We start from the raw sequence: 14,782 nt of genomic DNA, 5'->3' as shown, positions 1-14,782 counted from the left end.
AAAGTACTTATCATATGTGGAGAATAAGAATAAACCGATCTGGCAGTGGGATGTGGTAGGCAAGAGCGAAAATATGATCCTTGTATTTATTTTCAAGGGGAATAATTAAGTAGCTGTGGGAGATGTCTTCTCCTCCTAGAACAGCTCTAGGGAGACCAGTAATAAAACTCTATAGTTAGAGTGCCTTGTTGGTGTACTAGGAGAGGTTTCAGTAAAGAGTGGAAGGAATTATATGGAAAATGGGAAACGTAGATACTTGGGAGTTTTGGAAGGATCCATTTAAGGACTTGTTTGAACACAACCTTGCTTTAATTTAAACTATTCTCGTGGGACAGTCTTACTGGGCAACATTCAAGAGTGCAGCAAGTTCATTTCTTGGAGAAGTAGAATCAAATGGTTGACACATTAACACATTCAATATGAAACTGTTCTTATATTTTTGGTTGCATTCAGGTACATCTTCCTTGAAAGCTAAAACAGGCAAATAAAGAACAGGTAAAAAAGAGGCCAAGAACAGAAATCACTTAATCCATTTTCTGCTCTTGATGTTTCATAACTTGTCTACAGCAGAAATTAGGACATGGCATAAATTTTATCAGCTGGTCTGAGAACTGACAATCTTGTGTCAGTTGCACCTGTGTAAGTTGTTTTTCATGGTTCCAAGTTCATAATTGTTGTTGTAGAAGAAATTGTCTGTCATATTTCCTAGTTCAAATTATAATCAGGTCTTCTTTAGCAGAAGTATTGGGTGTTTTTGGAGTTCCTCTTCATAATATGGTCTGGCTTGTCTTCACCTAAGTGTCATGGTAGTTTTCAAGTGAGAGAACAGGGCAGTCTTTCTGATGGAGCCTAGGAACTAGCTAGGCAGAAGGAAGAGTTACTTGTACTGTTTTTTGTGTTCTAAGTTACATTAGAAGGCAATTAGACATTTGCAGTCCCATATGTGGTCATTATTTAGGTTTGTTGGTCTTTATTTATCAGGCTGGTACAACTGACAGTGTATTTAAAAGGAAAAAATCTACCTCACTGCTATTTTCTCAATGTATGTTATTTCATACTTAGTAAGAATTCAAAGAAATGGCAGAATAATAGATTTGTATCAGTGTATACTATTAGGGAGCTATTCATCCTTTCAGATTTTAATTCCCTGTATAGCACTCTTGGGCAATAGGACTAGTCTTCATGATGAGAAATCTGACTTTGTGGTGCCAAGAACTTTTATGAGGAGATAATGCTGTATGAAATTTAGCATAGAAAGGATTCCACAATCCTCCCCTGAATCATTTTTATGCATTTCATTAATAGTAGATGTGGAAATTTGAAGCCATTTGACCCTTGCTCTGCACAGGATTACAGAAACACCGAGGTGCCTGGATGGCTTCACTGGCAGCTGGGAGAAGTCACTGATTTTTATTGAGTTCAGCCTCTGTCAAAATAGATAACTAACTTTTCTAACCATATCATGTAACTTTGAATGTTTTTAGATAGAAGCAGCTATATAATGATATAAAATGAGCCAGAAGGATCAGTTTGCTTGCTGCACCAGCTTGCATCTGAGTGAGGAAGTCACGATAAGGATATGGTTAATGGAGGAGTGTGTGTAATCTTAACTCAGGCCTCCCACAAGCCTGAAGATCTGGTCTGCTTTCATAAGCAAAGTTTTACCTTCTATGTGAACTTGTTCCTATGGAAAAGCTTCATATAATATTTTGGGTTTAGTTTTGTCTTAAAGATGATATATTCTGCTCTGATTGATAGGTATCATGTATGATCATGAATTCATTGTGAAGCTCTTTGGGGCTGTCTGGCCAGTTTAGCAACAATAGCAACAGAGTTAAGAAGGCATTAAAAGCTAATATTACATGCACTGATTCATCAGCTTTTTTCCACAATTCCCTAAATTCATATTGCAGTACTCTACAAAATAGCAGAGGTTAAAACCTATTGCTTCTGGTTTAATAGCTTGTGCAATAAGTTTCAAGTCCACATCAGTTTTGCAGTTGGTTTGTTAACTAAACTGTATCATTCCCTTTCTTATTAGTGAGCATTGAGCTTCCTTCAGATTTCAGCAATCCCCTAGGCCAGCATCAGCTGTTTTGAGTGTGGAGTAAATTGGGAAAACAGACATCAAATAAGTTCCCAAAATATTGTGTTTTCCAAATCTGGAAGGAAGATTGTCATGTTGATATCAACACTTCCTTTTTTCGTCATGTGCAAACACTTGTGGATACTGGAGACATTTTCAAAATACATAGGAAATTACTGGTAATGTGACTTTGGGGATAGAGCTTTAAGAGGCTGAAAAGGAGATTAAATGGATTGTGATGAAGTAGTCTTTTTTCCTTAAGAGTCAGAGGCAGGCAAAAAAGGGGTAACTTTTGATGCATGAAGGAAATAATGGAGTTGCTTTTCATGAGTGATTGGATAGGTTAGGATGTTTGAGTGTGGAAAAAGGGGCATGTGATGGAACTGGCAAAATCAGGTATGGTGTGGCAAATGGTCAGTTTCTATACAAAAACTATGGGACATTGAATGAAACTGATGGAAGCCAAACAAGAAAAAGGGAGACCTTGTTTACATACAAATTGGAAAATTCTTTTCAAGGTGTCACCATATTTTCTGAAAAATCCCTTCACCAGGATTTTTCCTCCTGAGAAGCCTCAGAGAAGAATGAAAACAATAATTATCTGATGGCTGCTTTGGAATGTGGCTTGGACATTGTTTACCAACAGGTCAATGTTTGATTGGTTCCATGTGAATTGTTTTTAATTAATGACCAGTCACAGCCAGCTGTGTTGGACTGTCTGAATCAGTCATGAATTTTTATTATTTCATTCTTGTCAAGCCTTCTGATGTATCCCTTCTCTTTCTTTAGTATAGTTTTAGTATAGCATTCATTAATATAATATCATAAAATAATAAATCAGCCTCTGAGAACATGGAGTCAAATTCTCATCTCTCACCTCATCCTGGGGGCCCTCACAAACACCACCTCAAGGGGTGTTTAAATTGAATAAATTTAAAATACTGAATAAGGTATTGGAAGAGAGCTCTTTTGGAAGGCTCAATACACAGAAACCCCACCCAGAGGAGGAAGTCCCTATGGCTGAAAAGTATTAGAACTTGAGAGAGCATAAGGGTCACTCATAGGTTCCGTGTGTTATTGTTTCTTGGGGATGAATACCCTGCTGGCTGTGCCAGTGGACAAAGGGATATCTATCACAAGAGTCAAACTTGAAAGAAATTATTTTGAATTATATTTGGATTTTTTCTTTCTGTAGAAAGCCTTTTTAGGACTGAATCCCTGCCTCTAAAAATACCACCTGGGCCAAATTCCCTTTGATATTTGCTTTTCAGGAGGGTGATGTGGAATCTAGAGTACAGGAGTTTGGCAGCCTCTGGTGCTGTTTGAGAAGTCTCTGCATGTTGCTACCGTGAGCCTAATGCCATAATAAGCACCTTTGGAAATCATAAAATCTGTGTCTTCCATGACTCTAGCCCTTTGCTGTTTGAGTGGTTAATATTAAGTAATAAGATATTAAAAGCATTTCAGTTTCTAGAGAGGAGGCATTTAAAAATTCTTCATTTCAGAAGATGTTAGGTCCTAGGATTCTTTTGCAAATCCCAGAATGTGGCATTCACATTCTCTGAAAAATCCCTTTGCCCAGGATTTTTCTCCTGGGAAGCTGAGAAGCGTCAGAGAAAAAGGGGAACAATAATTATCTGATTTGCTTCCCCTGTGTTGTGCCCATGTGGAATGTGTTTGGAGATTGTTTACCCACAGGTGATTGTTCCATTGCATTCTGCTGTGAGTTGTTTTCACTCTTTGGCCAATCAGGGCCAAGCTGTGTCAGGACTCTTTCCAGAGTCAGGAGTTTTCATTATTATCTTTTTAGCCTTCTGTAAGTATCCTTTCTGTATTCTTTAGTATAGTTTAGTTTAGTATTCTTTAATATAACATAGTATCATAAAATAATAAATTATCATTCTGAGAACATGGAGTCAGATCTGTCATTCCTCCCTGCCATGGGGTGGGCACCCTGCAAATAAAATCCCAGAAGACAATGTTCTTCATTGTTAAGCAGCTAAACCATGCTTCAAAACTGGTAATTCTGAAAGCACTGATGTTGTATCTGATCCTTTGCTACACACTGACAAAATTTTTGAGTCTTAGATGAAAATGGATCTTTTAAACAGGGAGGACAGTTTGACTATATAATGTATTTTCTAATAAGTAATTTTTTTCCTCTTTCTGGAGATTTTTAGAGTCATAAATCTAATAATGTACATTTATAAAATGACAAGGAGATGACTGGCATCAATCTTAATAAATGCTCAAGATTTGTATAGTAGTAAGTTGTTGAAACTGCTGGTGCTAATGGAGTACTGTCTTGTAACTACAGACTTATTATTATAGCAGCAGCTATTCCATGAGGGTAATTAGTGTTGCACTATGCCATTTTGTAATTTTCTCCTATTGACTTGCATTTCTTCTCCACAGTCTCCTGTCAGTATTTTACTCTTCCTGACAGATAGTTAATTTGAGAATTTCACAGCTGTACAAATAAATTCAGAGCATCAAGACATGTGCAGTATGCACAGAGCCCACATTTGATTTGGTTTGGCTTAGTTCAGTAAGACTAGTAAAAAAGATTTAAAAGTAAGCATAAATAAACTGTGCTAATTGTTGTTACCATTTTTGTTGGCAGGGCACAGTAGTGTGCCCACCATCCTTGGAGCTGCTGATGTATTTACAAACACTCCACTTAAAACAATGTCTTCATGAAGCAGGTTGAAGGTGAATTATCTTTGAGATATGTTATGCATTTTAAGAGTTACAATTAGAAGAATCTCTACCAATTATTCAGAATTAGATCTGGAATCTGGATCTTGCTCTTAGACCCCAGATGGCCAAGCTGAAAGTCTGATCTAATCAACACGGTGGTTTTATTTATACTGTAGGCTTCAGTTTCTCAAGATTACCTGTGTCCTGTAGATGGGATGAGTTCTGTAAACTTGGTGCCTGGAGCCTGTCTGCCCTGTGTAAAAACACTTCAGCTGCATCCCTGATGTCAGGTCCAGGTCCCCTCTGTGAGGGGGCTTATAAATCTGACTCTGCAGTTCAGGATTTCATGAATAGGGCTGCATCAATTGTTAGGCTACGAACAGATCCTTTCGGGTCTGGAGCAGCAATTTGCTTTTCTGCACACTGATACTTTCTGGACTTATTTTGTAATAAGAGCTCATGGAGCCAACTTCTAGTCATATGCATGATAGATATGACTCTCAGTTACTTGGGAGGATTGAGAAACTACAGCATTGTCCTTTTGTGTATTAATCTTTCTAGTGGAAGACTGATGTGGATCAGTCTAGTGGCAGACTGATGTGGATCCCTGTGAGAGGGAAAGAATGATCTTGCAAAATGATTCACAAGTGCTGATGCATCTAGAAGGAATCATTTCCACAAGGCTGTAGAGCTGCTTGTCAGAGGACTCTGTATGTTTTTCAGACATGTCAATAGCTTGCTCCTTCAACTGGGTGGCTGCCACGTTTCTTGCAGATATTGTAGGTTAAGGTGTTGAAGGTTTGTGAGGTAGGTCATATGCACAAACCTTCTGTGCCTCGGCAAATACTCCTACAACTAAAATTTATGCTTGCAGGAAGATTGCATGGCACAATAGAGTGGTGTCACCCATCAGACTATGAAAGTAGATTTCTGAACAATTCCAGGATATTATGTGTTTGTCTGCTTGGCATGTTCCAGGTGAATACATTGAAAACCTACTTTAAAAGGTTTTAAATGCACTTCAGGCCATGCATTGTGTTGGAAGCAGGGCTATCCAATCCTGAGGCAGCACCAAGACATCATTGGCTCTGGATTGTTCCTCTCATTGATATATGTCCTTGGGAAGGCATGGTTTGTTCCCTACTTTGAAGAGCAGTGGCTGTGAACTGGCCTTGCTCTTTTCAGTGATTCTCCTGCACACCTCTCTCTCTGCGCCTTTTAACATTGCAGAAGTAACAAGAATTTGTGTCACAAGCTAATTGTCAGGGAAAAAGCAGGGCAGATTTAAGTATTTAACTACTTGGTAGTCCAGCTCTGGAAAATGTTAATGATTTGGACTGCAAATCGGGTCTGAGGACCAAATTTTGATTTCTAATAATATAATTTAACAAGGGAACACCAAGTTTTTTTCCAGAGATTTTTAATTAACATTGACTTTGTATGGAATGCTAATATTTAAACACTTCATAAAATTTATGTTAAACCTGGACATTTTCATAACTTTTTTGCCATTATTTCAATACAGGTATTAAAGATAGGGATGGCATATTTTCTGAGAGAAATTTATAAAAAGCCATTTTTAGATTTGCTGGATTTTGCCTCTTATATGAAATGCATTGTTATGTTCCTATTACTTATTTTGTAAAGTATTTAAAGCAAACTATAGATATCTTTGTCACAGATCTTTCTATTTGGCTTTTTATTTAGAGTTCTAGGAACAGTCTGGAACAGAAATGTAACAGAGACTTGCATGGAAATTACCTTATAACTTGAGAAAACAACATAATTTACACCAACTGTCTTCAATTTATGGTGCAGTTCTTACATCTAAGTTAGTGGTAGCAGTTCTCTGGGAATAAGGAAGAACTACAGAATCTGATGCAATTATCAATAGGTACTCCTGAACCAAGATAAGCCAAAATTTCTGAAGCAATAGGACTGGTGAACATAAGTAATGACTACAATGCAGAAGAAGAAAACAAATTCCCTTTGAGGCATACACATCAATTTATAGCTGCCATAATTATGTTTAATTTGTTTATTTGAATAAATAGTTGAAATTGTTTGTTTATGTAAATCAGCCCCAAAGGCTTCAAGTACACAGTAAAGCTTTGCTCATAACTTGTGGCTGATTTAAAGCTGATTTAGAAATTTTGTTGTGTAGATAAAGCTCCACCATGTTTTTCAAATCATGAAAGTTTTTAAAGTTCCACACCTGTTTAGAATTCCCTGGGCTATAGCAGTTTCCCTGTGTTTTTTAATTGGAAAACTTACAGAAATTCAGATTCTTTATCATAAAGACAAAGATGCATTTTCTTTTCTCAAAAATTAATATCCAGGGCTTTGGAGCATCAGATTTACCTGCAGTGAGGTTCATGCTAAATTCTTCCTGAATGTTTTCAGCATCTGCATAAAAGTTTCATTTTTGTTAAACATCTGAAAATTCAGAAAGCAAACAAACAGATAAAGCATCTCATAAAATTCTGTATTTCTTTAGACTGCCTAGATATTTCAGAGTCTTCCTTGACACTTGTCTCATGGGAGGTAGTAGACTGTTTGGAACTAATCTTAGAGAAAAGGGCTGGAAAACCCTCACCTTGTCTTGCACTTCAAAATGTGAGATTGGTCATTGGGAGGAAACCAGGTGGAAGAGGAAGAGGAGGCATAATGGTAATACAGCTATGTATCCACCATTATCAAGGAATTTGAATAGCTCCTTACATTCAGTATTCAGACTGACAGTGAAAGGCTATTCACTATAATTCCATGGATCGAAGGAATATGTTATTTGGCCACACTGTCAGTGAAATTATGGAAACCTTTTTCAATAAGAAATTTTAGAACCTGTAATGTGTTTTGATGAACTTCAACCATTTATTAAGAATTTTTTTGAAGCATTTTCCTTAGCTTGGGTTCTTCTGGAATAATTAAGGGGTAAAGTGATTTTGAAATTGTTCTTACTAAAATTAGTTGCCTTTGCCAAAATTTAGTGGTTTTTATGCTTTATTTTGAGAGAGTCATGTCCCCTTTAGGAATGTGATATTTGATAAAACATAATTTGGTAATACATAAGATGCTTTTAAAAATATGTCCCATGAAAATCCACATGATTTACAGATTTAACCATTTATATATCATGGAAATACTTTCACATCTCATGGAATAATTGGTGCTTATTGGCATGTTCATTCACAAGTCATGCTGTGTGACAATGTCACAAAAATGCAATTCTTCTGTTAATTGCAATCCTCCAATTTTTTTCTCATTTAATTGTAATAAAATGAGGGAAATTCAGAAACTAGGATTCTTTTTGTCTTCTTCAGCTAACTCTTTGCTAATTCAGCTCTGAGTTCTGAGGTTGTGATGGGGAAAAGCTCAGGATCATCTACCGAGGATAAGGTGTAATTGCCCTCTGAAAGAGCAACTGTGAGAATTGCCACATTCTGTTCTAATCATATGTTATTGAAGAAGCCCATTATGAAATGCTAGTTTTAAAAATCCCCATCTGATTGTTAATTCTGAAACTCAGAGATCTGAGGAAAAAACACAGACCATTTATTGAATGTGAATGAACTACTGAACCCCTGTTTTCATGGATACTGTAGGGAGGTCTTTGCCATGGCTTACCCTAGTGTCTCTCTCTTATTGTCTCTGTTTATAAAATCTTAATATGCTTAAAAAAATTAATTAAAGTCTCTCTCTTGAATGCTATCTAATTTTAGTCACTCTATTTAATGCTATTATAGCATTAGAAATAAACCAAACCACCACTGACTTTTGCATTTGGCCTGCTAGCATTTTCAGACAGTAGCAATAATGGCTTTTAATTTTTGGTGCATACATGCCTGGAGTTTGCAAATTACCTCTTCAAGCTTTCGAAAGAGTGTTGATAAAAGTGTACTTGTCAGTAGGCATGGATATGTTACAGATGTACATGTCTAGAAGTTTTAAAAGACAATTTATTGACCTCCCTTATTGTATTTGTGGGACCCTCTCGTGGCAGGGAGGAATGATTAATCTGACTCCATGTTCTCAGAAGGCAAATTTATTATTGTATTGTATTGTACTAAAATATACTAAAGAATACAGAAAGGATACAGACAGAAGGCCAAAAAGCTGATAATGAAAACTCGTGACTCTTCCCAGAGTCCCGACACAGCTTGGCCCCGATTGGCCAAAGAGTGAAAACAACCCACATGAAACCAATGAAACAATCTCCAAACACATTCCACATGAGCACAGCACAGGAGAAGCAAATGAGATAAGAATTGTTTTCTTTTTCTCTGAGGCTTCTCAGCTTCCCAGGAGAAAATCCTGGGCGAAGGGATTTTTTCAGAGAATGTGGATGCTGCACTCCCCAGGTCTTTGGACCAGGGTGACCTAATCCCACCCTGAGTCACACAGATGGAGTGGGAAGGAGCAGGATCTGACACCTGTTGATGTGGGCTCTGTGTTGTGATGCTCCAGGAGCTGTGCTCTGCAGTGCAGGACTCCTGGCTATGGAGCTCTCTGTGTTGCCCTGGCTGAGCCGGCCCCTGAGAGCCTTCCAGCTCTGACAGACGCTGGGATTTTGCCATGAGGCGTTGAAATGCACATATCCTTAGTCTACATTTAAATTACTTATTAGTCAAATCATGAAATATGCTGTGGCTGGGGAATGACGCTTCTGCCTTGCTGCTTTCTGATGTTATTTACTTCTGGATATCACAGTTCATTGTCTGTGGATTGAATAGTCTCTTGTATTCCTTGGATTGCTGGCACACTGCTAGAAGTGAAAGCTGCATTGTTTCTGTGAAACTAGTTTTTCATTACTATTAACACTATCTTTTTTGAATAACCAATCTTTTGCTGTGTGATGAGTAAGCTGTGTCTTGGACAGAGAACTTAGAAGAAAAAAGACATGAAAAAATGCTTAACTTTGAAAATTATATTGTTAAATTTATTTTCCATATATGCTTAAGAAGCTAATGCCACATGGAAGAGTGTGTTCTACTTTGACACTTAATAACATGGTTAAAGCATTAATTTAGTCCTGCAGTTATTTGAGTGTTGAGGTCTGTATATTTCTATAAAGCCTTGATGATGTTAATTATTTTTATTGACATATTGTAAATATGTTAGGGATTCCAAAGAATTCACAAATGTTTTCTTAGAATCTAGTTAGTTGATAATGAGTGATTTTTGGCTTTTGATGATCTCTGTGGTTATTATACAGGGTAAAAATCAACACGTGATCTGTAAACTTGAAATCCAATTTCCTATTCCCATTAAAATGACACAATATGACAATGTAAAGACTGTGTTTCCCTGAAGGACAATGTTTTGCTGCTTTTTAAGTGAATTGCTTAGGGGTGCTTGCTTTGTTGTACGTTCAATGTTATTTTTCATCAATATAGGAGTTGTTCTTAGTTCTGTGTCTGTGGAAAAGTTTCGCTATTTTTCTGTCTCCTAAGCCTTCAGAACTTCCTTGTTGGGTTTTCGTATTCTAAATTTGCCCTGGGGTTTAAATTTTTTTTTGCAGCTTTAGGAGGGCTGAGGGGTTTATATTTCTTTTCTTAGTTCATTTTTTTTTTCAGTGGGAAATGCTTAATTTTAAATTCTATGTATATATTTCCATATTCTGTTTTAGATGTGCATTTAGCACATTCTTTTGACCATTGGTCCAGTTGTTTAAGAACACTTGAGCAAAATGAGGAAAGAATTGAAGGAGGAAAAGGATTGGTACTGGCCACAGAGTTAAGTGAAAAGGCAAATGGTAAAAAGTTTTGAAATAGATACATGTTCTGTCTAGCTGATATAATCGCAGTTCAGTGGGAATTTATGCTCACATAACACTAAATGGCCTAGCAAGACACCACAGCAGTTAGCTGCTGCATAGCCTAATTTCCCCCTCAAACCCCCATTTTGGTTAATGTAGGTCACCAGGAGATAAAAGCAAATTTTTCCTTTGAGTACCTAGTAACTGTAACCCTCTTTCATTGCAGACAAATGGCTCATAATTTTCTTTTTATTCAAGCATAAGTGATAGTTCAAAATGTCCTGAAATCATCTTTTCAAAGAGGAAAATATGGTGAATAATCTTCAAAATATGGGTCAAGTCTGTCTGCCATAAATAAATGGGGATTTTAGCATGTGTTGGTGAACTCATTTTGAAAAAGCAGTACAAAAAATCCATTTTTCCATGTGATTTCAGAGCATCCATGTAAGAGAGTCCCTTTTGGATTTAGAAGTGAACCTGACAGCATTTTTCCAGGATTGCATCATATGTTTCACTCGCACTTTCACATCCTGTATTAAACCACATGCGTGCACGTCAACAAGACAAGATTGTAAAAGGAGTGTGACTGGGGAATTGTTTTCCTGATACTTGATAGGAGTAATTGCAGCCACTGCTGCTTCAAAGCAACTGTGGTCATACTATACTATGTCAACAAAAGTCAGTTTTGCCATGTGGAAACCTAATTATTCCAGAATGATCTGTTAGAAAGCACTTTTGAAATAGTCAGGGCATTTATACAACTCAGTAAAAAATATTTGTGCATGAAACCTTTCTTGAATAAAAGCTTTCATGTGTTATAGTTTGAGCAGTACAGTGACAGGTTTAGAAATATTAAAAAAGTAGACTTCTGTTTAAGAGGTGGTAGGAAAATTTAGTAGGTGATTAGAAAATATGAGTGTTTCCCTTTAATTTGTGTGATAAACCTGGTAGGGCTGTTACTGAATAGAAAAGAGTGTGGGGTTTTTGCCGTTCTCTTCAGCAAGACCCTAATACTATGGGAAATGGGATGAAACTTTATTATATTTTAGTGAAATCATGCCATGTCAGGGATATGTCTGTGTAGCATTTACTCCAGAAAATGACTCAAAGCTTTTGTGGTCTTTTTGGTTGTTAAATTATGTAGCTGTTGTTCACAACAATGTCATGTTTTCACATGTGGTTGGTTGTCACTTCTGAGCTGTTCAGGACATCTGTTAATCAAACATTTTTTTCTGTCACTATGAAATTAAGAATATCTCAAATTTGCTTAGTTAAGTGTGATGTTCTGTACCTTGACTCTTACCATTTGCTGTAAGTAGCTCTTACTACCAGAAATGTGCTTTTGAAAGACACTGTAAAGGAATGCTGTGAGTTCCATGAATGTCTAAGCTTCATAGTGAAGCTAGGTTAAATGATGTGTTTAAAAGTCTTAGTTGTCAAGGCATAGAATTGTGATTTATGTGTATGAAATTTCAGGTGATTACTGACACACAAACCATCTGTTCTGAATTGCTCTTCTTGAGAGAAATTCTACGTTCAGTCACTGCAATATACATCAATCAAAAGATACAAAACATTTAGAACCAGGTTTATTAATGTGTGGTTAGTACTGGGGAGCAGCAATGACCCAAGGGTCTCTAGGGGCTTTCTGCATTCCTGCCAGGCACTGCAATGCCTTCCCAATGGCTCCTGGGGAGAGAGGCACTGCAGGCTCTCCTGGCCGTCTCCTCACTCCTCAGCTCTGCTCCTGCTGAGGGCTCTGTGCCACAGCAGCTCCTGCTCTCCAGGACCATTCTGGAGGCTCAGGGCCAAGGAGAGCAGATGGGCTGTGCCCACACTGAGCCCAAATCCCCACTGGATGCCAGATGGCAGCCATCAGTCACACACACAAGAATTTCTTTGTTGTATTGTTTAGTTTGGGGTTTTTTGGTTATTGTTTTGGGGTTTTTTTGTTGTTCAGTTGTTCTAAGGTAATCTAAGTGGTTTATTACAGACTTCCAGAACAGTGTTCAGTATCCTTAGCAGGATTTCAAAGAATATAGGCTGTTTATTATGGTTGTCTCAGCACAAAGCAGATAAAGGTACAGAACTGTCTAGAGCTGTGTGGAAGCAAACAAACCCAGTATGAGGTCACTAGTTCTTCTGAGCTGCTCCTAGCATTAGAAACAAGTTTTTTTTTCTTGGAGAAGACTCAGTAGTTTTCTGCAAAGGCAAGCCTGAGAACATGGACACTGTGGAAAAATCCAGAGATGAGAACTGAAGAGGGAACTGAGAGGTGACATGGTTTGACACTGCAGGTCTGCTCTTACAGATAAAGTAACTATTTCCTTTCCATTCTCTCTGAAATTCTTGTGCACAAGTCTGCAAGTGCCAGGAATACTGGAGCTGGCTTCTTGGCATCTTGTTCCTGTCACAGTGCTGTTCATCCATAATAGATGATCCAGCAGAATTTGTGCTTTTATTTTGATGTAAAAAATAAAAAATTACAAAGAGTAGTGTCAGACACTGTTTATTTGGTCCCCTTATGTTGCCTGTTAACTCAGTTGATTTAACATCCATGTATCACTTCAGATAATCTGGTCCAAGCAGAGATTATATGGGAAAAGAATTTCATTCTTTTTGATTTTCTTGTTGTTGAACCAATTTAGAGCTGCTGATAATTTGATTCAGTGAGAATGTGATCTAGTATGATATACATACAGTGGATGTTTTATGTAACTGGATTGATGGAGGGGCTATGAAATGTCACCTCTTTGCACCTACTGACAAGATGGAGTTAATTATAAAGTACTGAGTGTTTCTGATTCCACTGAAGCACTATAAACCAGACGTTAATTGTCAAGACTTGAGGGAATCAAAATACCTTAATTGTGACCAGCCTCCCTGAGACCCTGACCTGCCCTCTCTGTCCATGGCCCAAAACCCACCTTTTGGCTCAGCCCCTCTTCTTGCCAGAGCTGTGTTGTGAGCAGACCATCTCCAGCCTGTCTGCCTGCTGGCTTTCATGGCCGGGTCAGTGGAACCCGGCCTGGTTTCACGGCCAGGTCAGTGGAACCTGGCCTGGTTTCAGAACTGGGTCAGTGGAACCCAGTCTGGTTTCATGGCTGGGTCAGTGGAACCCGGCCTGGTTTCATGGCTGGGTCAGTGGAACCCGGCCTGGTTTCAGAACTGGGTCAGTAGAACCCGGCCTGGTTTCATGGCCGGGTCCGTGGAACCCGGCCTGGTTTCAGAGCTGGGTCAGTAGAACCTGGCCTGGTTTCATGGCTGGGTCAGTGGAACCCGGCCTGGTTTCAGAACTGGGTCAGTGGAACCCGGCCTGGTTTCATGGCTGGGTCAGTGGAACCCGGCCTGGTTTCAGAACTGGGTCAGTAGAACCCGGCCTGGTTTCATGGCCGGGTCCGTGGAACCCGGCCTGGTTTCAGAGCTGGGTCAGTAGAACCTGGCCTGGTTTCATGGCTGGGTCAGTGGAACCCGGCCTGGTTTCAGAGCTGGGTCAGTGGAGCCCGGCCTAGTTTCATGGCCGGATCAGTGGAATCTGGCCTGGTTTCAGAGCTGGGTCAGTGGAGCCCGGCCTAGTTTCATGGCCGGGTCAGTGGAATCTGGCCTGGTTTCATGGCTGGGTCAGTGGAACCCGGCCTGGTTTCAGAACTGGGTCAGTGGAACCCGGCCTGGTTTCATGGCCGGGTCAGTGGAACCCGGCCTGGTTTCAGAGCTGGGTCAGTGGAACCCGGCCTGGTTTCAGAGCTGGGTCAGTGGAACCCAGCCTGGTTTCAGAACTGGGTCAGTGGAACCCGGCCTGGTTTCAGAGCTGGGTCAGTGGAATCTGGCCTGGTTTCAGAACCAGGTCAGTGGAACCCAGTCTGGTTTCATGGCTGTGTCAGTGTCTGCTGCAGCCCTGAGCCCAGCCTTGTCTCCTGCTGTTTCTCGCATGCCTTCCCTGACACACTAGATCTGACTTGGCTCTTCCTCCTCTAATAGAACAATTGTCTAAAGCTCTCATGTTCCCAGCACTGCCTTATTGGCGTGCTCTGGGACTGCACCATTGCCAGTGAGGGCTGCCTCTGCCTGTGCTGGGGTTATCCTTGGACCCTGGATGATCTTCCCTCATAGAGCAGCCCAACTCCTGCTGCTCCCTGCCTTTTTCCCATTTTCCCTTGTGCCAGTCCAGTATGCCTGACCACTCTGCTTGTTCCTCTTTTGCACTGCAAGAGGCACAGTTGGGTTGAACCTTCTCTGGG

General features: G+C 39.3%; 1 protein-coding gene across 1 annotated transcript in view; it reads left to right on the top strand.

Moving 5' to 3' along the window:
- Positions 1–14,782, top strand: part of GAS2 (growth arrest specific 2) — a 92,048-nt gene that overhangs the window by 18,152 nt on the left and 59,114 nt on the right. The gene's annotated exons all lie outside the window — the stretch shown is intronic.

This window comes from Agelaius tricolor, unplaced genomic scaffold (genome assembly GCF_023055355.1).
Source record: "Agelaius tricolor isolate 1412-34295 unplaced genomic scaffold, bAgeTri1.0.p SCAF_67, whole genome shotgun sequence".
Classification (NCBI taxonomy): Eukaryota; Metazoa; Chordata; class Aves; order Passeriformes; family Icteridae; genus Agelaius; species Agelaius tricolor.
The sequence above is the reverse complement of the archived record's forward strand: the minus strand, read 5'-3'. Positions and strand labels throughout refer to the sequence as shown.